Source organism: Pinus tabuliformis, chromosome 7 (assembly GCF_031772625.1).
Source record: "Pinus tabuliformis cultivar Carrire ecotype Pingquan chromosome 7, CPIR1, whole genome shotgun sequence".
NCBI lineage: Eukaryota > Viridiplantae > Streptophyta > Pinopsida > Pinales > Pinaceae > Pinus > Pinus tabuliformis.
Window position 1 is genome coordinate 865,193,407 of NC_142293.1, and position 25,151 is coordinate 865,218,557.

The window sequence follows — 25,151 nt, forward strand, 5'->3', positions numbered from 1 at the left end:
GAATCCACGCGAGATTGTGCAATAACCATTGGATCAGGTGGGGTTGATCAACGGTGGAGATCGGCCAAGTTAGCGATTGGTTAACGTGAAGCCGTTGGATCAGGCGAGGTAGATCGAAAGTGGGGATTCAAAGCACGTAAAGTGTTGAGGTGACGCGATAATCGTCAGAACATGTGAGGCAGATCGACGGTGGGGATATAAAGTGCATAAAGTAGGTGGAAGACTTCACGCGAGGTGGCAGTTGGATAAACTAATGAATCAGGCAGTGATTGGGTAGGTTTGTTGTGGATCGGATGGTAAGGGGATTATGCATGAAGAATGTGCTGAAGGAGGTTCCATGAAAATGACAAAAAAACCAGTGAGGGTGAACAAGTAACTGTACCAAACAACAAACTCCATAGCTCATTCGAGAACCAAAAACCTATGTTTTTTGGGTTGCTAAAGGGTCTCTTCCTCAAGTCATGGTCTAAGAGGGAGGAGGTGAGGCCAAGACACCTGTGGACAACCTTATGGTGATATTTTTCTCCTAGCTAACCTATGAACTGAAAGAAGGCACAAATGGAAGTAAACTAAAACACAATCGATCTAATATACAGTATTGTAAGCAAAAAGCAGCTACTTAAGAAAATAAATAGAAAACCATGAATCATCTATGCTATATTGTTGTAACGGAAATGCAACTATTTAAGCAAATGAAGAGAACCATGAAGTTACTTAAGAAAATGAACAGAATCAGAAAGCTATGCTAGCATACATGTACAATAAAGAGGAGCTTTGGCTGCTCAGTTTGGGCCCTAACCCAGGAGGTTCATCCCTCTGAGTTAGCTCAGTGCTAGCTCAAAACAAAACTCATCTTTGTTATAAAAACCATGGATTACATAACAAAGCTGTCATAAGTCTTGCAGCTCAGAAATAAAGTAGATTTTTTCAATAAAAATCTAAATCCTACTAAGGTCCTAAGCCTCTCTACTTATACATCTGAAGTGTCCAATGACTTCCTTCGCATTAGGGAGGCTTGGCTCCGCACTTAAGATAAACTGTTTTCTGTCACTTTCACTTTCTCGGCTGTCTTTTAGTCCTCATGATTTGGCTATTTGCACTCCGAGTTGATGGAGGAATATTCGAATGGAGGGGTAGTAAATGAGGAGGATTTACTTCCTATAATTCATCTCCCTTGTCCCAATCAAGTTTTGACCAAGGTCTTTGCCACAGTTCCTTGCTTTTATCCTTTATTCCTGCATTACATGCGCATTAGACCACAAAGCAAAATATCCAACTCTAGCTCATCTCATAAACAAAATATAATCAAAAGTATTCAACAAGTTGTGAGAATAGTTGGTTTGACTAAGCTAGGAGGTGAATTAAGGCCAATTAAGGCCTATATAATTACCCAATGATGAGGCTCATGAACTAGAGAATTGTTTACAATACAAACTAAATACCCTGCAACATAACAAGGACTTAGCAACACTTTGGAGTAGGAACAATAAATATATGGGCAACTACTTTGATAAGAGCACTAATGGCTAAGGGAAGGGAATAAATCACAACACTAAGTTGAGAAATGCATCTGAATATTTGCAAGGAGTACTTAATCAAGTCTTGACCATTGAAATGACCAAACCTTTCATCCAAAGCCTAGCAAAAGACACACCCCTGGAAGAAAAAGTTTAGTACCAGTCAGAACTTAAATAATCTATTGCTAAAGTGATATTGGTAGTGCGTGAATGGTCTATTTTCGATGAGCACGTGTAGATCTTTTCTACAGTGATTTATTAGAATTCATATCCGAACATGCCTCCCTCATTGCCAACTTGTTTTGCATTGCCGCAACCACCATGTCCTACCCACCAATTCTTTGCACCAAGTGTTTCAACATATGTTGCAACATCATAACAATAATCCCACAAAGATGAATTCGACTAGGAAGTCAAACAATGTTTAGATCCAATAGAAGAGGTTTCAATCACATCCACAAAATCACTTGCTGAAGATATTCCAGTTATCTTGCCTTAATTTATTATTATTGTAAATTTTTATGTATTAATAATTTTTCTCTTAAGGATCCAACAACATGTATTATATAACTTTTTGGTAGTGTTAAAGAAAATGCTTAGTCTTTTTGTATCACTTCAAATCTCCCCTTCTTTGGGATGAAGAAGGCTTGAGAGTGGAGGAGACGTTGGAGGGGCTAGCCAGCCTAGCTGACTAACCTAAGTTGATTCGACAAAAAAATATTGTAATAAAGTGATAACTAATGTCAGATTAGTTTTAGTATTTGGTTAGACAGTTAGACTTCTCCTGGAAGGGAGCTACAACCCCCTACTTCTTTTCATGAAGAATCAAATGATCAACAAGTATACAACAGATACAGTCTACTATAGATATCAGATCAGTAATTACAGAAACAACCCAGAACACCTTATGAACAGAAATATACAGTCAACAGATCATCTTAAGACAGGGACGCATATTTTCTTTCTGTGGCCTGCGACTGGACGCAGTATACCTTATGCTGTTCTGCGTGCCGACGCACTGTTCCTTTTTGCTTGTCTGCGACCGACGCACACATCAACACTATCGCGCCGCGTCTTTCGCTTCAGAGACGCACCCAATACCACAGTCGCGCCGCGTCCTTCGCTACAGAGACGCACCTGATCCTTTACTGTACTGCGTCCCGACGCACTTTCCCTTCACTGAATCTGCGTCCCTTTAGATATAGAAGATAAGAGGACTTCAGAACCAACCCAAACACTCAGATCCACAGATCTGATCATGCGCCATATAGATCGTAGTCCATTAGAAGATTTACCCTTAAAGATATGGACTAGATCTCACCAAGAGATGATCAACCAAGATGATGTTTAATCCAAATGAACTCCTTTGCTTTATATAGGCAAGCTTCTCCCCAAAGCGTGGAACAATACCACGAGCCGACACCATAGAAACACACAACCGTCGGCTAGATACCACACAAGAAGCCCCCACGAGCTTTTCTCTACCTTGAAATGTGTGCACTGGGCGGACGCACCTTCTGAACGGCTGGCCAGCGTCCCTGGACGCGGGTTCTGTATGGTAGACTTGCGAGGACGCATTTGCTGAACATATTTCCTGCGTCCTTCTTGATTTACCACCTGAAAGAGTTTGCCATCAAGGACAACACCTGAAACATAATGCCAACATTTCCTCCATCTTTCATTAATATGATCTTAAAAAATATTTATACAGCATTGAATGTTAGCTATACTTATTTTGTCTTGCTTGAGGACCAACCTTATCTTTCCTTTCTGTACATGGTTGAGTTATTTTAACCTTCAATATATTTGTCATCAACTTGTCTTTCTCTATCTATCATAGAGACCATAAGTTGTTGAATGAGGTTACTCATAGATATTTGTTACCTTGATTATGTGTTAGTGCATTATAGATCAGTGATGGTTATCTTCCTTCCTCAATCTTATTGATGGGACCTTATGAAGGTATCCTACATCCTTTGATACCTTTGCTTCCATGTAGATAAAATGTCATGTGACCTTCTTCATTGCACATTCAGAGAATGAGTCTATCTTATAGATTTTCTTTGATGTCTCCAATATTTCTATATGAGGGGATCTTATAAGTATCCATTTCCATAAATTTAGGGCAGACCTTTTAGTGACTTCAGCTTCTTAGAGGACTATCACTATACTTCTTCTCCATGCAAGGGATCTTGATGACCCATCAACTTATATATGTCCTTGCAATTCATGAAGTCATTTAACAAAATTTCTAAATTGAAAAGATTCTTACTTTTCATGTGAAGATGAAATATTCACCTTGATCAAGTTGGTGAAGGTTGAAGAAGATGTATGAGGGATTCTTCTTGGATGATCTTCTTTCAAGTGAGAAAGCCTTTCCTTAAATGGAAAAGGTTTCTCCCTTTTGATGAGGATGATTAGTTGCTTCCTCGGATGGTCTTGTTCTAGGGAAAGGATACGATCCTTGCTTGATTTTATAACCTTGGAGATGATAGTGCCTTCAATATGATTTTCCTTATTTTGTAGATTATGATTCTTGCTAGGGTTTCAAATTTCTCCAAGTTGATGTGATCTTCATTTTCAAATCCTTCGAGTTGTCTTGTTTTGTAGACATATTGATGAGGGTCTTGGTGGCCTTTTGATGAGGACTGTCGAGACACAATTTCTTGCTGTTGTAGACTGTCCCCTTGATTGTATAGACAAACTTGCTTATGTAGACTAATAATAAAGAAGATATCTTTGCGTGTTCATTGATTCCCTGTTATTGTGTCTCTATTATCTTGACTTATGCTTGTCATGTGATTGCCTAATGTCTGTCTATTGGTAACAATGTGCACTTTATGCTAGATTACAACAGGGCTTATTTGATGGAGCCAAAGTTCATGTCAAGGATGTATGCAAACCGTGAATTTCATTTCACGTGGAGAATCATCACACTTTCATTCTTAATTTAGCATTGACGCCTAGAACTAATCATAAAGAAAATTTAACTGGGCTTTGCCTCATCCTTGACTATGCAATGTCCAGGAAAGTGAAGTGCTTACACACCTTTGGCAATTCACTAGTGGTTATTGATTTGTTCTTGGGGATTGGTACTTTACACAACTTTTCCCTGAATCATTGGCAACAAAGAATGTGCCAATTATAGGAATTTTTGGAGGAGTAGGACATATCACATATCCAAAGGGGACAAAATTTCGATGCAGACATAAGATCAAAGGAAGCATTACTCCAACTTGTAGGACATTTAGTGATTACAAAAAAAGTTTCTAATGTCCTTATGGTCAATGCCAACCAATTTTGAAACTAAAGTTGTTGTAATTGTTGGAACCTACCAAGTTTTCATGTTGATAGTCATATGTTTTGGATTGGTAGAATATTGTAATTGAAAAGTAATTTACATACTTTCATTTCAATGAAATAACAAGTATGAGAAAAAAAATTTGGGAAAAAATACCCCTGAAGTGGGATGATTTTGTAGATCAAATTTATATATATAGTAGACAAATGATTTAAAATCAAATATATATGTGAATATGTATATGTGGTGTGAGAAAACTTATATAGATTTAGTGCCTAATCCCTCTAAAAACTTTAAAAGTTGAAACATAATTTAAATTATAAAATTAATCAATGAAATTGCATTTTTTTTTGGTATAAATTTCAATTTAGTTTTTAAAAATTTATATAATACAAATGAAAAAAAATAATTTTACATTAAACTCAAACAAAAAATCTATTAAATATATAAAAAACTTAAAAATATATTATATATATATATATATATATATATAAAATACTAAAAAAAAAATATCCAATTTATACCAAGAAAAAAGATATAAATAAATAAATATATCATATATTAAAACATCCACTTAGACACCACAATTTCATCCTCCCATTAAAATAATTAATTGAATATTTAATGGAAATTTATAAAATACTAGCTAATTAATAATTAATTATCCTCTTATAAATTTGAACTCGACACCTAACCATATATTCTAAAAAAATATATAACATATATAAAAATAAAAACATATTAAAAAAGTTTCACGAATACCAAACTACTTCAAAAAATTCTCGCAATTATCTCAAACAAATATTTACATTCTAAAAAATTATACTAACATTATAAAAAATTTATATTAACGAAAATATAAAATTATTTTAAAACTTTTTAAAGGTATGATACTATCTTAAAACGATCTCACAAATATAAAACTATCTAATAATATATTTACTAGATATTAAATATAGTAAAAAGTCACGCTAATCATAATTAAGTTGAATTTATATATATACATAAATGTAAATGATGAGGCAGCAAAATTAAAATTTGTCCAGAGATTGAAATCAAAATTATGGTTGCCCAACAAAACAAGTACTACAACCACCAGGTTGGAAAGGAAGAAAAGCAGTGCTCATCCATTAATATTCAAAGGATCAACGCACGGGCGAGCGCAAAGTGGTTGGTTATTCGAAGGTTCGATAACCCTGAAACATACAAGCCCTTCGTCAGCAGCTGCTTCGTCAAGGGATATGTCAAGGTGGGATGCGTGAGGGAAGTTAGAGTCGTATCGGGGCTTCGAGTGAAGAACAACATTGAGCGCCTCGAGATTCTGGACAAGGAAGAGCACATTCTGAGTTTCAGGGTGTTGGGAGGAGAGCACTGCCTTCAGAATTATCAATCAATGACGACATTGAATGAGTTTGTGGAGGAGGGAAGTGTTTGGACTAATTTTGTGGAATGTTATGTGACAGATATTCCAGAGGGGAATTCTACAGAAGATATCGTGAGGAATTAAGTGAATGAATAGATGAAGATGAATGGTGGAGATCGTATCGCGGGAAGAAAACACGCGGAAATAATGGAGCGAATTTTCTGAGGTGGTAAGTAGTTTCTCTCACGCCCTTAAAGTTGTAAGTTGTATTTTGAAATTTCACGCGATCAGCCTAACTGCGCGACAAGTAGCATGACAAAACCACTTTTCTTGCGAGTTCTTGGGTGGATAATGGTTGTGCAAGAATCCACGCGAGATTGTGCAATAACCATTGGATCAGGTGGGGCTGATCAACAGTGGAGATCGGCCAAGTTAGAGATTGGTTAACGTGATAGCCATTGGATCAGGCGAGGTAGATCGAAAGTGGGGATTCAAAGCACGTAAAGTGTTGAGGTGATGTGACAGTGGGGATTCAAAGCACGTAAAGATTACATCCGAAGGAGTTACACAGACTCTAAGGAACAAAAAGAAGCAGGTTTGGCGTTCTTTTCCTCTAAGATGCAGTGTCTACGCTCTGCATGACTTTAAACATGCAGACAAAGAATCAGATAAGATTAAGTCACTGAATGTCGCTACTCTTCCTAATAGGCGATTTGATCCAAATAAAGTCGCCTACAATGCACTTGAACAGGCAAAAATTAACTAAATTTGACCATAAAGATGATATGTTTGATGACATGTTCTCCTCAGCTGAGTCGCTATTCCAGCTTAAATCACTAGCCATAATGAAATATAATGATGACGGGTTAGTTGAATTTAACAGACTTAGAGAACAGAGGTTGCAAACTCTGCCTCTAGATCTGTTAGCAACGATCCCGATGACAGAATCAAGTGAGCCTGAGCAGCGACTCACAAATGAACCTTCTGCTACATCAAAAGAGTAGAAGGAAGTGCAGAGAAAAGAGCAGGAGGAAGTGCAGAGAAGAGAGCAAGAGGAAACACACAGGAAAGAACAGGAGCAAAGCAGCACAGAAGTGAATGTAGATGCCCAGATTGACCCGAAATTGCTCCAGGAATGGCAGCAATTCGACTCAGTCATAAGTAATTTTGAGAGCTCAAAGGAAGCCGATACATCAAAAGCGGCTGACACACAGGATACAACATCTAAAGAGGTTCTAAGTGGAACCAGCAGCCTGCCCATTTCTACAGGAATAGAGATAATTCCTAAGGATCCTTCCGATCAGATTGTTTTGCAAGTGGAGGAAATACCTCCATTGGATGTCTTTTACAGCCCAAAGCACAGGGCTATAGTAAAACGACAACGGAAAAGGAGAAGGACTGATCAACCTTCCCTATTCCCTGAACAAACAGTGACAGCCAATGTGGTCTGGAAAGAAGAATTTGATCCTTCTGATGACCTTACTAAATTGTCCCAATATGATGGAGCCTATTCGGCAGCCACAATGGACAAGGCATCAGAAGTGACTAATCTGTTAAGAGAAAAGGACCAATCAATCGCCTCGCTACAAGTACAGTTATCAGAGGCACAACAGAAGGCAGAGCAACTTGAACAGTAGTTGTCTACACAGCAACAAATAAACAATCAATTGAATAAACAATTGCAGGAAGAAAAATAGAGAATTGATTCAAGTGCCATTCAAAAGCAGAAGGAGCTGTCAGAAGCGTTGGCAAAATTGAAAACAGTGCATGAACAGATGGGGAAATCTAAAGATGAGCAAATTGCTCAATTATCAGCCCAAATAGAAAAGTCCAAGAATCTTCCACAACTAGTTGAGTTCAGAGCCGAAGCATTACAGATTAACAAAGCATTGGTGACACAAATAAGGCTATTATGTCAACAAATCGCTCAAGCAGAACCTTTATGTGACTTAACAGCCTCAATAAGTGATAAATCGGTTGATGCTAGAACAGACTTGGAGCAGGCTGATGAGACTTTGACCAATTTTCTTGAGTGGCAAGACACTGATGAATGACAGGAAACTAATTTGCCAAAAATCCTAGAATCACATAAAGAGATCCTATTTATGGAATGGCAGTCCCAGTTAGTGAAGGCAGAGAGAGCAGTTTCTAGATGCAAGTTAACCACAAGTAATTTGGTTGAATTGATTAATGATACTCTCTACTTATCTAACAGGATCTCTCAATGTACCCCAGGTAAATTGCTATCGGCTAAAACATTAGAGCAGTCATGTTATCAAGAGCTGGAGAAGAACGGGAGATTGATCGCAGGTATTGACAGTTTGACTTGGGACACCTATTGGTTGTTCCTAGTCAAACCATACAGCCAGAGAGCCACCCTCAAATGCCTGACAGATGTAATCGGTTGTATCATTCCCGATATACAAGATGCCACCTATGCTTCTCAACTCAATTCTCGTCTCAACCAACCACCAGAAGTGGAACAAATGCTTGCAATATGCCAACTCAGGTCGAAAGGCAAACAACCTAAGTGATGAATCATACTGTCGATGCCAGATTGCCATGAGGAAGATATTCCGAATCAAGTTGTACCAATTAAGTAGGATTTTAATTTCATAGTTAGTTAGTTTTAGTCAAGTATTTATAGACCCTTTCAATGCATTGGAAGGGTCGTAAGTTTTTTTATATGACTTAAACCTGAAGTTGCACTACTGTACTTCAGGCATGTTCTTTTATAAAGACTATGCCAATTATTCCAATTTTGATAACGAAGCTTTTATGTGAATGTGCACTACTGCCTTTGTTTAAAAGTATTTCTGCGTTGGAAGAAGGAATTCAAATAGCGATTGATGTTGGGAATGATTTGCAGCTCATATGGTACTACTATCTATGTCTGAGTTCATTCTGTTTATGTGAATTTTTGTTTGATCTCTCTTGCTATTATCGGATGTATGCGTGTTTTTTTAAGAGCATTCTTTATAATTTCCACTATTGGATGTTTACAACATGCTTTTCTTTTATCATACATGTATCGGTAATATAAAAGGATAAGTGTAACAATGTTTTGTTAATCACTTTGTTCAACTACTTGAACAAAGTAATCATTAAGTAAATGAATGTCTATGTTTATTGGGTAGAATCATCTATATGCCTATCAATGAACAGAGATCATCAAAAGTTGCACTTAAGAGAATAGAAGGCTCCCAGGATAGAATAGTCTATTTATATTTTTGCTGTTAGATTAAGTCATCTATTCATTATCATTTATTAGAAACCAATCACTCATCCATCCCGTTTTATTCATTATTGGGAAACTGGTCCCATTATATCCAGTCGGAGCCACCATCCCAAACGGAAAAGGAGTTGTATTAAGGTCCGGACCGGGTGGTTATCCCCCAATGTCGATACAACGATTTTCGGGGCATCAACAAGGTGTTGATGATATATAATGGTGGAGAGTTTTGCAAGAAGGAATTTAAAGAGTTCAATAAGAAGTGTGGTATAGCATGAGAAGACTACTCCATACACACCTCAGCAAAATGGAGTTGCAAAAAGAATGAACAGGACATTGATGGAAAAGGCAAGAAGCATGCTCAGTGGTACCGAGTTAGGACACAAATTTTGGGCAGAGGCGGTGGAGACTACATGTTACCTAGTTAATAGATCACTTTCATCAGCACTGGAGGATAGGTCTCCACATGAGGTATGGACTGCTAAGAAACCCTCTCTTTCACATCTGAGAGTATTTGGTTGTGATGCATATGTACATGTTCCAAAGGAGAAAATAACCAAGTTGGATAGTAAATCTGAAAGGTGCATCTTTATTGGGTATAAGAATGGTTTAAAGGTTATAAGCTTTGGAACTGAGAAATAAGGAAGGTTGTGTACATCCGAGATTTGGTGTTTAGAGAGGTGAAAGATATTATTAAACATGAATACCTACCAAAGGAATCCGAGAAGATAGAGTTTGAGCTAAAGGAGGAAGAATCGAACTCTACAATAGAACAAGAATCAAACGATGAAGAGCCACAAACTCCAACTGTGAGAAGATCAGTTCGAGAAAGAATGCAGCTAGAAATGTATGGTCTACCTTATTTTTGTTCAAAATTTTCTTTATCTATAACTCGTGATGATCCTAGAACTATCAGGGAGGCATTAGATTCAGAGGATGGAAAACTCTGGAAAGAGGCCATGGTTGATGAAATGGCATCTTTGGACAAAAATGAGGCTTGGGACTCATGGAGTTGCCAGCTAGAAGGAAACCCATTGGTAGAAAATGGACGTTTAAGAAGAAGATGAATGCAGAAGACAGGGTGGAGAAACTCAAATCCCGTTTGGTAGAAAAATATTGTTCCCAGGTTTCGCGAATTGATTTTGGTGATATATTTTCTCATGCTTCCAAGGTAGCTTCTATCATATTACTTCTATCTATTTTTGCTACTTTTGATTTTGAGGTATAACAAATGGATGTGAAGGCAAAACTTATTCATGGGGATTTGGAAGAGATCTACATGAAGTAACATGAAGGCTTTGTGGTGAAGGGTAAGAAAGAATTGGTACCCAAGTTAAAAAAGTATTTGTATGGGTTAAAACAATCATGAAGGATGTGGTACCAGAAATTTGATACATTTATGTAGGGACTTGGCTTCACCAGAAGAAAAGTGGATCATTTTGTGTATTTTAAATTAATTGGTGATCGTGTTATGTATTTGCTCTCGTATGTGGATGTATGTTGCTGATTAGAAATGATAAAGAAACTATCTAGGATTTGAAGACCAAATTGTCATCCAAATTCGACATGAAGGATCTTGGTGCTGAAAACTATATTTTGGGAAAGGAAATTAAATGATATTGAGCAAAGAGGAAGCTCTCATTAAACCAGGGAAGTATGTCGATACAATACTATGGAGGTTTAATAAGCAAGATATTAATCCGGTCAAGGTTCATATTCCTATAGGTGTAAATTTATCTGTTGAACAGTGTCGCAAGACATAAGAAGAGGAAGAGGACATATCTCATGTTCCATATGCAAGTGCAATTAATAGCTTGATGTATGCAATTGTCTGTACTAGACTAGACATTGTACATGAAGTGGGAGTATTGAGCAGCTTTATCTCAAAACTAGGGAAGGAGCATTAGAAAACAATGAAGCGGGTTGTCAAGTATTTGTGTGGCACTAGTGATTATGCTTTGTGTTACCAAGGAAGACTAGGATTGGACATAGTTTTGGATATCTGTGGCATTATTTATGCATGATAGATGGAGATACAGATCAGAGAAGATATACAAGTGGTTATGTGTTTAACCTATTTGGAGGTGTAGTCAGTTGGATGAGCAAGAGATAGTCTGTAGTGGCACTTTCAACTAGAGAGGTAGAATACATGGCAACCACTCATGCAAGCAAGGAAGTAGTTTGGTTGCAAATATTGTGTTCAAGTATGGGGTTAGGAAAATGAGCTATAAAGATAGATTGTGATAGCCAAAGTGTAATTTTCCTAACAAAGAACCTAATTATAATTCAAAGACAAAGTACACTGATGTTTAGTATCACTTTGTGAGGGACATGGTTGAGGAAAAAAGGGTGTTGCTGGTAAAGGTGGATGTTTTGAAGAATGTTGTAGATGAATTTAAAAAATCTGTAAGCACTAAGAAGTTTTCTTGGTGTAGAGAAACAATGGGTGTTGTAGGGGTGCACCAATGACTAAGCTCTCCATGTTGCAGATGCATTGGTGAAATTCATGAGCACTGAGAAGTTTTCTTGGTGTAGAGAAATAATGGGCGTTGTAGGGCTGGACGAATGACTAAGCTCGCCTATGACTGGAAAAGAAAACAACAAGTGGGAGAATGTTGGGTGTCTGTTATATTCTTTCCACGACTATCCCCCCTATATTAGGTGGTCGGACCTACCTATGGTTTTGTGTGTGGGTTTCACACATGGTTTTAGACATGATGGTTTTTTGCCCATGGTATTTTGTAGATCCAGTAAAGAGAACTATGGTTATGTTCTAATCCATAAGTTTATGAATGCTTGAACATGTATATATGTGTGTGTGTGTGTATTGTAACATTGAAAGGAATATAATGAAAAATCAATCTGGTAGTCCTGGTTTTGGGATCCAAGGGAAAATATCTTTGTATTTGTTTTGTGTTTCTCGCCATTGTATATTTTCTATTTTTTAATAATTCGTTTGCAGGTAATTTCTATACAGGGTTAAAACCTACTCCCCAACCCTTGGGAATTTTCGTAAGACCACCTCACCTCATTCCAAAATCTTCTGAAAATCCAAAGATCAACCAAAAAATGAATCCCATCACACCATGGCTATCTAGGAAATGGCAGGCCATGGTTGAAACCATTCTCAAACCTGACAAAAACCATGCAAATGACAACAAATGAACCAAATACACAAAGGAATGAACCATGCATTCACACCTCAACTTGGAAATCACACATGCAACCTGTTACCTACAAAATCTTCCCAATGAAGTTGTCGATCCAACCTTATCCTTGCTTTCCTTGCCTTTCCTTTGCTTTCCTTTTCCCCCTTTGCTTTCTCGCTCACTTTCTACTCTTGGTGCTCTCTCTCTCTCTCTCTCTCTCTCTCTCTCTCTCTCTCTCTCTCTCTCTCTCTTTGTTCAATTTATCCAAGCTAAAACTGAGAAAAGGTTCTGAACTTTTCCTTTGAAGCCTTTTTATAATTGAGACCTCTATTTTCTTCATTTTTCCTTCAATTTCCCTCTCATGCAATTTTGTGTCTCTTCACCTTCCTTTTCTCCTATTTTCCCTTATTCCACATATAAAATGCCAATTAATTCCGCTTTGCCTTTTCCAATTTCCATAGCCATTAATTAACTGAAAGTGATGCCTACTGTAGTGTTTTTTCCATCATTCGTCTTGGAATACATGTCCCATGACCTTGGTCTTATTTTTCCTCTATTAACCTTTATTACATGAACTTTTAACTCAAGGTTGTTACAAAGGCCACTCCAAGTGTCTCTAAATCTACCCAATGGTAGAAGGTACTTAAAGAAATCCATTTGAAAAATCGTGAGCGGAAAAACCAACTTGACAAATCTATTCAACAAATGTAGACTGAGGAAAAAACAATCAAGAAGACATGGAAGCCCAAATCCCCATCAATTCAAGAAAAAATGAAGAATGTAATGTAAAATTTCAAAGGCATCTTTGTAGATAATCTTCACTGGAAAAAGGATGAGATCTTCCTCTAATTACATAAGTGAAGCCATGAGAAAAATAGTACATATTCCAGTAAGAAGAATGTGACTTCTTCCATTAGGATGAATGGAAACATTTAGAATGGTACCTCATATCAAACTAATTAGGCCACTGACACTCAAACTAATAAAGCCACTACAATTGATCTAACAAGTCATACACCCAGCAACTCTCTGATGCACATTGTAAATGAATAGAATCAGTTAGAGCAAAATTAGTTGAAACAAAACTAGTCAAAACAATACCAGTTAGAGTAGAACCAGTAACACCAACAAGATAATTTAGAAGTGAACTCGCAAGATAATTTATTTGAGTGCACTTACTCTAATGAAACCATCAAATATCGCAATCTACAAATGATTAAGGTATCAATTGACCAACACCAAGAAATAATGACTAAAGTACTAGTCACCAACCAGCTAGTCATGAACAATCCATTGATGACCAGCCCAGTTTTTACCGACATGACTTCTATAATATCGGCTTCAACAAGCACGATGGGGGTCAAGAATAAAAGAGAAATTAATGATACCTCGACCAAGTATGCCAACATCAAACTGGCTAGTGACAAGCACAGTTTTAAAGTTTTGGAATAGTTGTTTAAACCCACTGAGAGGAGGTTGCAGTAGAGAAACAAGGATACCAAAAATCTTCAAATTAAACAGGAACAAGAAAGGGAGATTTGGCTGGCATGTCAAAACCAGGTAGCATAAAATCTTATAATCCCCACCTCAACCAAATTTGATGATCATCTAATCTACATACAATAGTTGGTGTAGCAATTAATCGACCATAATGAACAACTCAAAGCACAGGTTGTAGACATGCAGACCAAACCTACAGTTCTTGGAAATACAAAGTTTACAGAGATTCTCGAGAAGGCTCCCGATGAATTTGCGGCTGCCAAATAAACTTTGGAGAACACACTCAACAGGGGAGATTACCTTACAAACACATTGAATAACTGGACACCCTATCTTGCTTCTAATCATTCCAAAATCAAGGCTCAATATATGCTCACTGGAGAATTGTTTACAATACAAACTAAAGACCCTAAGACATAATAAGGACTCAGTAACACTTTGGAGTAGGAAGGATAAATATATGAGCAACTACTTTGATAGGAGCACTAGTGGCTAAGGGAAGGGAATAAAGCACAATGTTAAGTTTATAAATGCATCTAAATATCTGCAAGGAGTACTTAATCAAGTCTTGAGCATTGAAACGAGCAAACCTTTCATCCAACGGCTAGCAAAAGAAACACCCCTGGAAGAAAAAGTTTAGTACCGGTCAGAACTTAAATAATCTAGTGCTAAAGTTATATTGGCAGTGCGTGAATGGTCTATTTTCCATGAGCACATGCATATCTTTTCTACAGTGATTTTTTAGAACTCATATCCGAACATGCCTCCTTCGCCACTAGCTTGTTTTGCATCACTGCAACCAACATGACCTACCCACCAATTCTTTGCACCAAGTGTTTCAATATATGTTGCAACATCAAAACAATAATCCCACGAAGTTGAATTCGACCAGGCAGTCAAACAATGTATAGATCCAATCCAAGAGGTTTCAATCACATCCACAAAATCACTTGTTGAAGATATTCTAGTTATCTTGCCTTAATTTATTATTATTTTAAATTTTTATGTATTAAGAATTTTTCTCTTAAGGAGCCAGCAACATCTATTATATAACTTTTTGGCAGTGTTAAAAAAAATTCTTAGTCTTTTTGTATCACTTCAAATCTCCCCTTCTTCGGGATGAAGAAGGCTTGAGAGTGGGGGAGATGTTGGAGGGGCTAGCCAACCTAGCTCGCTAACTTAAGTTGATTCGACAAATACATATTGTAATAAAGTGATAACTAATGTCATATTAGTTGTAGTATGTGGTTAGACAGTTAGAATGTATAACTGTCCAGGTTACATTCGTTGATTCCATGTTATTGTGTCTCTACTATCTTTACTTATGCTTGTCATGTGATTGCCTAATGTCTGTCTATTGGTAACAATGTGCACTTTATGTTAGATTACAACAGGGCTTATTTGATGGAGCCAAAGTTCATGTCAAGGATGTATGCAAACCGTGAATTTCATTTCACATGGAGAATCATCACACTTACATTGTTAATTTAGCGTTGACGCCTAGAACTAATAATAAAGAAAATTTAACTGGGCTTTGGCTCATCCTTGACTATGCAATGTCCAGGAAAGTGAAGTTCTTACACACCTTTGGCAATTCACTAGTGGTTATTGATTTGTTCTTGGGGACTGGTACTTTACACAACTTTTCCCTGAATCATTGGAAACAAAGAATGTGCCAATTATAGGAATTTTTTGAGGAGTAGGACATATCACATATCCAAAGGGGACAAAATTTCGATGCAGACATAAGATCAAAGGAAGCATTACTCCAACTTGTAGGACATTTAGTGATTACAAAAAAAGTTTCTAATGTCCTTATGGTCAATGCCAACCAATTTTGAAACTAAAGTTGTTGTAATTGTTGGAACCTACCAAGTTTTCATGTTGATAGTCATATGTTTTGGATTGGTAGAATATTGTAATTGAAAAGTAATTTACATACTTCCATTTCAATGAAATAATGAGTATGAGAAAAAAAATTTGGGAAAAAATACTCCTAAAGTGGGATGATTTTGTAGATCAAATTTATATATATAGTAGACAAATGATTTAAAATCAAATATATATGTGAATATGTATATGTGGTGTGAGAAAACTTATATAGATTTAGTACCTAATCCCTCTAAAAAATTTAAAAGTTGAAACATAATTTAAATTATAAAATTAATCAATGAAATTGCAATTTTTTTTGGTATAAATTTCAATTTAGGTTTTAAAAATTTATATAATACAAATGAAAAAAAATAATTTTACATTAAACTCAAATAAAAAATCTATTAAATATATAAAAAACTTAAAAATATATTATATATATATAAAATACTAAAAAAAAAAATCCAATTTATACCAGAAAAAAGATATAAATAAATAAATATATAATATATTAAAACATCCACTTAGACACCATAATTTCATCCTCCCTTTAAAATAATTAATTGAATATTTAATGGAAATTTATAAAATACCAGCTAATTAATAATTAATTATCCTCTTATAAATTTGAACTCGACACCTAACCATATATTCTATATATCATATATAAAAATAAAAACATATTAAAAAAGTTTCACGAATACCAAACTACTTCAAAAAATTCTCGCAATTATCTCAAACAAATATTTACATTCTAAAAAATTATACTAACATTATAAAAAAATTATATTAACGAAAATATAAAATTATTTTAAAACCTTTTAAAGGTATGATACTATCTTAAAACGATCTCACAAATATAAAACTATCTAATAATATATTTACTAGATATTAAATATAGTAAAAAGTCACGCTAATCATAATTAAGTTGAATTTATATATATACATAAATGTAAATGATGAGGCAGCAAAATTAAAATTTGTCCAGAGATTGAAATCAAAATTATGGTTGCCCAACAAAACAAGTACTACAACCACTAGGTTGGAAAGGAAGAAAATCAGTGCTCGTCCGTAAATATTCAAAGGATCAACGCACCAGCGAGCGCAGAGTGGTCGGTTATTCAAAGGTTCGATAACCCTGAAACACACAAGCCCTTCGTTAGCAGTTGCTCCGTCAAGGGATATGTCAAGGTGGGATGCGTGAGGGAAGTTAGAGTCGTATCGGGGCTTCTAGTGAAGAACAACATTGAGCGCCTCGAGATTCTGGACAAGGAGGAGCACATTCTGAGTTTCAGGGTGTTGGGAGGAGAGCACCGCCTTCAGAATTATCAATCAATGATGACATTGAATGAGTTTGTGGAGGAGGGAAGTGTTTGGACTAATTTTGTGGAATGCTATGTGACAGATATTCGAGAGGGGAATTCTAAAGAAGATATCGTGAGGAATTAAGTGAATGAATAGACGCAGATGAATGGTGGAGATCGTATCGCGGGAAGAAAACGCACGGAAATGATGGAGCGAATTTTCTGAGGCAGTAAGTAGTTTCTCTCACGCCCTTAAAGTTGTAAGCTGTATTTTGAAATTTCACGCGATCAGCCTAACTGCGCGACAAGTAGCATGACAAAACCACTTTTCTTGCGAGTTCTTGGGTGGATAATGGTCGTGCAAGAATCCACGCGAGATTGTGCAATAACCATTAGATCAGGTGGGGCTGATCAACGGTGGAGATTGGCCAAGTTAGCGATTGGTTAACGTGATAGCCGTTGGATCAGGCGAGGTAGATCGACAGTGGGGATTCAAAGCACGTAAAGTGTTGAGGTGACGCGATAATCGTCAGAACAGGTGAGGCAGATCGACGGTGGGGATATAAAGTGCATAAAGTAGGTGGAAGACTTCACGCGAGGTGGCAGTTGGATAAACTAATGAATCAGGCGGTGATTAGGCAGGTTTGTTGTGGATCGGATGGTAAGGGGATTATGCATGAAGAATGTGCTGAAGGAGGTTCCATGAAAACGACAAAAAAACCAGTGAGGGTGAACAAGTAACGGTATCAAACAACAAACTCCATAGCTCATTCGAGAACCAAAAACCTATGTTTCTTGGGTTGCTAAAGGGTCTCTTCCTCAAGTCATGGTCTAAGAGGGAGGAGGTGAGGCCGAGACACCTGTGGACAACCTTATGGTGATATTTTTCTCCTAGCTAACCTGTGAACTGAAAGAAGGCACAAATGGTTCAAGTAAACTAAAATACAATCGATCTAATATACAGTACTGTAAGCAAAAAGCAGCTACTTAAGAAAATAAATAGAAAACCATGAATCATCTATGCTATATTGTTGTAATGGAAATACAACTATTTAAGCAAATGAAGAGAACCAGGAAGTTAGTTAAGAAAAGGAACAGAACCAGAAAGCTATGCTAGCATACATGTACAATAAAGAGGAGCTTTGGCTGCTCAGTTTGGGCCCTAACCCAGGAGGTTCATCCCTCTGAGTTAGCTCAGCGCTAGCTCAAAACAAAACTCATCTTTGTTATAAAAACCATGGATTACATAACGAAGCTGTCATAAGTCTTGCAGCTTAGAAATAAAGTAGAGTTTTTCAATAAAAATCTAAATCCTACTGAGGTCCTAAGCCTCTCTACTTATACATCTGAAGTGTCCAACGACTTCCTTCCCATTAGGGAGGCTTGGCTCCGCACTTAAGATAAACTGGTTTCTGTCACTTTCACGTTTTCGGCTGTCTTTTAGTCCTCATGATTTGGCTATTTGCACTCCGAGCTGATGGAGGAATATTCGAATGGAGGGGTAGTAAATGAAGAGGATTTACTTCCTATAATTCATCTCCCTTGTCCCAATCAAGTTTTGACCAAGGTCTTTGCCACAGTTCCTTGCTTTTATCCTTTATTCCTGCATTTTTCCTTGCTTTTATCCTTTATTCCTGCATTACATGCGCATTAGACCACAAAGCAAAATATCCAACTCCAACTCATCTCATAAACAAAATATAATCAAAAGTATTCAACAAGTTGTGAGAATAGTTGGTTTGACTAAGCTAGGAGGTGAATTAAGGCCAATTAAGGCCTATATAATTACCCAATGATGAGCCTCATGAACTAGAGAATTGTTTACAATACAAACTAAAGACCCTGCAACATAACAAGGACTTAGCAACACTTTGGAGTAGGAACAATAAATATATGGGCAGCTACTTTGATAAGAGCACTAATGGCTAAGGGAAGGGAATAAAGCACAACACTAAGTTGAGAAATGCATCTGAATATTTGCGAGTACTTAATCAAGTCTTGACCATTGAAATGACCAAACCTTTCATCCAAAGCCTAGCAAAAGACACACCCCTGGAAGAAAAAGTTTAGTACCAGTTAGAACTTAAATAATCTATTGCTAAAGTTATATTGGCAGTGCGTGAATGGTCTATTTTCGATGAGCACGTGTAGATATTTTCTACAGTGATTTATTAGAATTCATATCCGAACATGCCTCCCTCATTGCCAACTTGTTTTGCATTGCCGCAACCACCATGCCCTATCCACCAATTCTTTGCACCAAGTGTTTCAACATATGTTGCAACATCATAACAATAATCCCACAATGTTGAATTCCACTAGGAAGTCAAACAATGTGTAGATCCAATAGAAGAGGTTTCAATCACATCCACAAAATCACTTGATGAAGATATTCCAGTTATCTTGCCTTAATTTATTATTATTGTAAATTTTTATGTATTAATAATTTTTCTCTTAAGGAGCCAACAACATGTATTATATAACTTTTTGGTAGTGTTAAAGAAAATGCTTAGTCTTTTTGTATCCCTTCAAATCTCCCCTTCTTTGGGATGAAGAAGGCTTGAGAGTGGAGGCGACGTTGGAGGAGTAGCCAGCCTAGCTGACTAACCTAAGTTGATTCGACAAAAAAATATTGTAATAAAGTGATAACTAATGTCATATTAGTTTTAGTATTTGGTTAGACAGTTAGACCATGTAACTCTCCTGGTTGAATATATCTATATATATATATATATATATATATATATATATATATATATATATATATATATATATATATACCAATGTATCAGTTTTGATTCTCATTCGACTAATAATAAAGAAGATATCTTTGTGCGTTTGTTGATTCAACATTATTGTGTCTCTATTATCTTTACTTATGCTTGTCATGTGATTGTCTGATGTTTGTCTACTGGTAACAGTGTACGCTTTACATTAGATTACAGAAGGGCTTATTTAATGGAGCCAAAATTCATCTCAAGGATGTATGTAAACTGTGAATTTCATTTCACATGGAAAATCATCATCACACTTTCATTCTTAGTTTAGCATTGACGGCTAGAACTAATAATAAAGCAAATTTAATTGGGCTTTGGCTCATCCTTGACTATGCAATGTCCAGGCAAGTGAAGTGCTTACACATCTTTGGAAATTCACTAGTGGTTATTGATTGGTTCTTGGGGATTGGTACTTTACACAACTTTTCCCTCAGCCATTGGCAACAAAGAATGTGCCAATGATAGGAATTTTTTGAGGAGTTGGACATATCACATATCCAAAGGGAACAAAATTTCGATGCGGACATAAGATCAAAGGAGGCATTACTCCAACTTGTAGGACATTTAGTGATTACAAAAAAAGCTTTTGATTTCCTTACGGTGAATGCCAACAAATTTTGAAATTGAAGTTGTTGTAATTGTTGGAACCAACCAAGTTTCCATTTTGATTGTGATATGTTTCGGATTGGTAGAATGTTGTAATTGAAAAGTAATTTACATACTTTCATTTCAATGAAATAACAAGTATGAGATATTTTTTTTGGGAAAAGAAACCCCTAAAGTGAGATGATTTCGTAGGTCAAATTTATATATATAGTAAATAGATGATTTAATATCGAAATATATGTAAATATGCATATGTGGTGTGAGAAAACTTATAGAGATTTAATACCTAATCCCTCTAAAAAGTTAAAGTATAATTTAAATTATAAAATTAATCAATTATGTTTTAATTCAATTTCAATTTTTATTTCTTTTTCTTTTAAAACATATGATTTTACCATAAATCTATAATTTTTATAGAAATGAAATTTTATTCTTTTTTATAAATATTCAATTTAGTTTTCAAAAATTTATATAATACAAATGAAAAAAATAATTTTACATTAAACTTAAATAAAAAATCTACTAAATATATCAAAAAAAACTTAAAAATCTATTATATATATATATAAAAAAAAAAAAAATACCTAAAAATAAATAAAATCCAATAATCCAATTTATACCCAAAAAAAATATAAATAAATAAATATATAATATATTAAAACATCCACTTAGACACCACAATTTTATCCTCCCTTTAAAATAATTAATTAAATATTTAATGCAAATTTATAAAATACTAACTAATTTATAATTAATTATCCTCTTATAAATTTGAACTAGACAGCGAACCATATATTCTAAAACATTATTTAACATATATAAAAATAAAAATATTGAAAAAAAGTTTCACGAATATAAAACTACTTAAAAAAAACTCACAATTATCTCAAACAAATATTTACATTCTAAAAAATTATACTAATATTCTAAAAAGATTATATTAACGAAAATATAAAATTATAGTTGAATTGAGGCTTCTGCTATCTATGTCAAGATTAAGAGAATTCTTCGGCTAAAATCACATGATAGAATATTTGTCGAAGGGTTTCGAGCCAACCAGTGTGATTCATCGTCAGGACAAGTTGAAGAATCAGATCCAGAATGCATGTTAAATAGTGAGAGCTAAGATCCAGAATGCATGTTAAATAGTCAGAGCAGAACTTCCAACGGCTATATTTTTTTACCAGGCAACGGCTAAACTGACTGACTAATGGCTATATTAGACGAGGAAACGGCTAATTGGACCCGACACATGGAAAAGGGGGCAAAACCAAATTATAAATTGAGTTGAAGTTATTATTAAATTAATAGTTAGTTATACTATTATTAAATTAAAAGTAAATTTACATAAAAGGTATATTTATTTTAATACATATGTATATATATTAAAATAAATTAATTTAAGTATTACATAATAAGAATTAATCTATAATATTTTAATTTAATTGTTAAAAAAAATTATTTAATTGTTTAATTATTTTAATAATAAACTTAAAGAAAATATTTTTCTTATATTAATTAAGTTGAATTATTAGATAAATAGTTATTTATACTATTACTTATCTTATGTAATTCACGTGCTAGAAATAATGTATTTAGGGACAATAATTGATTTAATAATAGCTAATAACAATTAATATATTATTAATCTAATGAAGTTAATTGTGTTAATCTTATTTTAAATAAATTTAAGGATATTATTAATATGATCTTATACTAGAACCCTACTATAATTATTATTACTATTAGTGTTAAAAGTAAAATGATAGTGGTATCTTCCTATCAATGGATAGGGTATTAATATCCTAGTAATCTACTAGGAACCTCAATTACTAGATTTAGGGAATTAGTAGATGAAATGAATCTATTATAGTTTTAAAATTTATTTAAGGGATGGGTAACTAATTAACATAAATTCATTAGAATTTAAATTAGTTATATAAATATCATAAACCATATAATTTAACCCTGAAGGAAAGAAAAGGATTAAATCAAACAAGGAAGAAGGCTAAAGAAGGAAGGATAAAGGATAAGAAGGGAAAAATTCTAGAACCAACTACTAAAAGAGGGAGGGGAAGGAAACAACTAGGAGGTGAGGACCGGGATCCAACATCTGTTGATCTTCCAACCATCATCTCCATTGAGATTGCTTGGCCTCCTTTCAATCTCAATGGCTTCCCTAAATTTATAGTGGTGGAACTGCGAAATTCTAGCAATGACATTGGCCTCCTGAATACAAACATGATGTTTAGTCTTCTCCACATGCTCAGCTAGTGCGGAAGACTTAGTTCTCTCGTGCTTAAGATCCACTGCATGCTCACTGATTCTTTGATTAATGGAGCGCCCAATCTCACCAATATAGGGGGTCCCTCAGGAACAAGGAATAATATAGACCCCTTTCATGTCCTCAGGTTCGATAGGATCCTTCATCGATCAGAGGGACTTACGAAAGGCATTAAGGGGTCTAAAGGTCAAGGGCACATTATGTTTCCTCAGAATCCTCGCAATCCTATCAGTGGTCCCTTGAAAAAAAGGTAGATGGACCCCTCGGACATGCACTTTAGGTTCTTTTTTAACCATCGAATTCTTGGAAGCTTTGAGAAAAGCCTTCTGACCCAGGTATTTGCTATAATCGTTCTCAAAAAAGACCTTGAGAAGATGGGATTTCTCTTTCTCGAAGCTCTTTTCATCAAAGATCCTTAGGGCATGAGTAGCGAGAGTGTTGAGAATGCCCAACTTTTGAGCAGGGAAATGATGGGAACTGGCATGGAGATATTGCTCAGTATGTGTTTTCTTTTGAAACACCTGGTGGGAGAGGGAACCATCATTATTCTTACAAATAATAATATCTAGGAAAGGGAGGCAACCATCAACTTCCTGTTCCATGGTGAATTTAATGGCGACGAACTGACTGTTAAGATGATGGAAGAAGAGATCTAACTCCTCTTGGCCATGCGGCCAGTTGACATTAGTGTCATCTATGAATCTTTTCCAAAGCTTAGGTAAGAGGCGAGCCGAGGCCAGAGCTTTGGATTCAAAATCTTCCATAAAATGATTAGCAATGACAGGGGATAGGGGTGAGCCCATGGCAACACCACAGGTTTGTTCAAAGAACTTACCTTCAAAACTGAAAATGGTGGAAGTGAAACAGATCTCAACTAACCGAGCAGTATTGGGATCTATTAGGTAGTTGATAACATCCAAAGCCTCATTTATAGGGATGCAAGTGTAGAGGGAGACTACATCAAAACTAACAAGAATGTCCCCAGGGTCAAGCTTAAAATCATTGATCTCACCAAAAAAGGAAGCAGTGTCTTTGATGAAAGATTTTGTACAACCAACTAAGGGTTTAAGCTTTAAGGCAAGGAACTTAGCTAGAAGGTAGATAGGACCACCAATCGTGTTGACAATGGGTCTAAGGGGAGCCCCTTCTTTGTGAATCTTAGGGAGCCCATAGATCCTAGGAGTAATGGGATTGCTCTCAATAAGTTGATGGCAAAGGGAACTCACAGAGTTTGATAAACAAGTACTATAACCACCAGGTTGGAAAGGAAGAAAAGCAGTGCTCGTCCGTAAATATTCAGAGAATCAACGCACCGGCGAGCGCAGTGTGGTCGGTTATTCGAAGGTTCGATAAACCTGAAACGTACAAGCCCTTCGCCAGCAGCTGCTGCATCAAGGGAGATGTCAAGGTGGGATGCGTGATGGAAGTCAAAGTTGTATCGGGGCTTCCAACGAAGAACAACATTGAGCGCCTTGAGATTCTGGATGAGGAGAACCACATTATGAGTTTCAGGGTTTTGGGAGGAGAGCACCGCCTTCGGAATATCAATCAGTGACGACATTGAATGAGTTCGTGGAGGAGGGAAGTGTTTGGACTAATATTGGAATGTTATGTCACAGATATTCCAGAGGGAATAGTAGAGAAGATACGTGCACTTTCATAGATACCATCGTCAGATGCAACCTGCAGTCCTTGTCAAAGCTATTCCCACGTCCCACGTCTCAATAGTTTTTGTCAAAGTTATTCCCACGGCCCACGTCTCAACAGATTAATAAATAATTATTTTTATATTATGATCGTAAAGAACAAACTGCATTATTTTTTAGTTTTTTACGGGAAATCTGCACTCTCTGAGATATAATTGTTACGGCAAAAACCGTGCCTAATTGCATTCATTTCTGAAGTGGCAGAGGGTAGTTGAGGACATTATTAAGTTGAAAAATGTAAAATTGAATAACAATTTTTTTTAATTCAAAAACAATGTAAAATAAAACAACAATTTTGTTTTGTTTTTGAATTCAAATTCTTTTGATCCATAGACTTTGTTTTATAAAAATAATTGTTTGGGAAACGAATATAACAATATTGTTTGTTTAGAACTTAAACTTCCTTCCATCAATTGAAAATGAAAAGCAAAGTAAAGATATAGATGCCTCCATGGATCCTACAAAATCTTTCCTATATGCTACTTTGATTTTCAATAGTTCTGCATATGCTCCAATATCTCTGCAACATCCTTCGTACTT

General features: G+C 35.7%; 1 pseudogene; it reads left to right on the plus strand.

The window, feature by feature from the left end:
* The first annotated feature begins 23,682 nt into the window (after window positions 1-23,682).
* LOC149250353 (abscisic acid receptor PYL8 pseudogene) lies at window positions 23,683-24,460 on the plus strand (annotated as a pseudogene).
* Window positions 24,461-25,151: the final 691 nt, after the last annotated feature.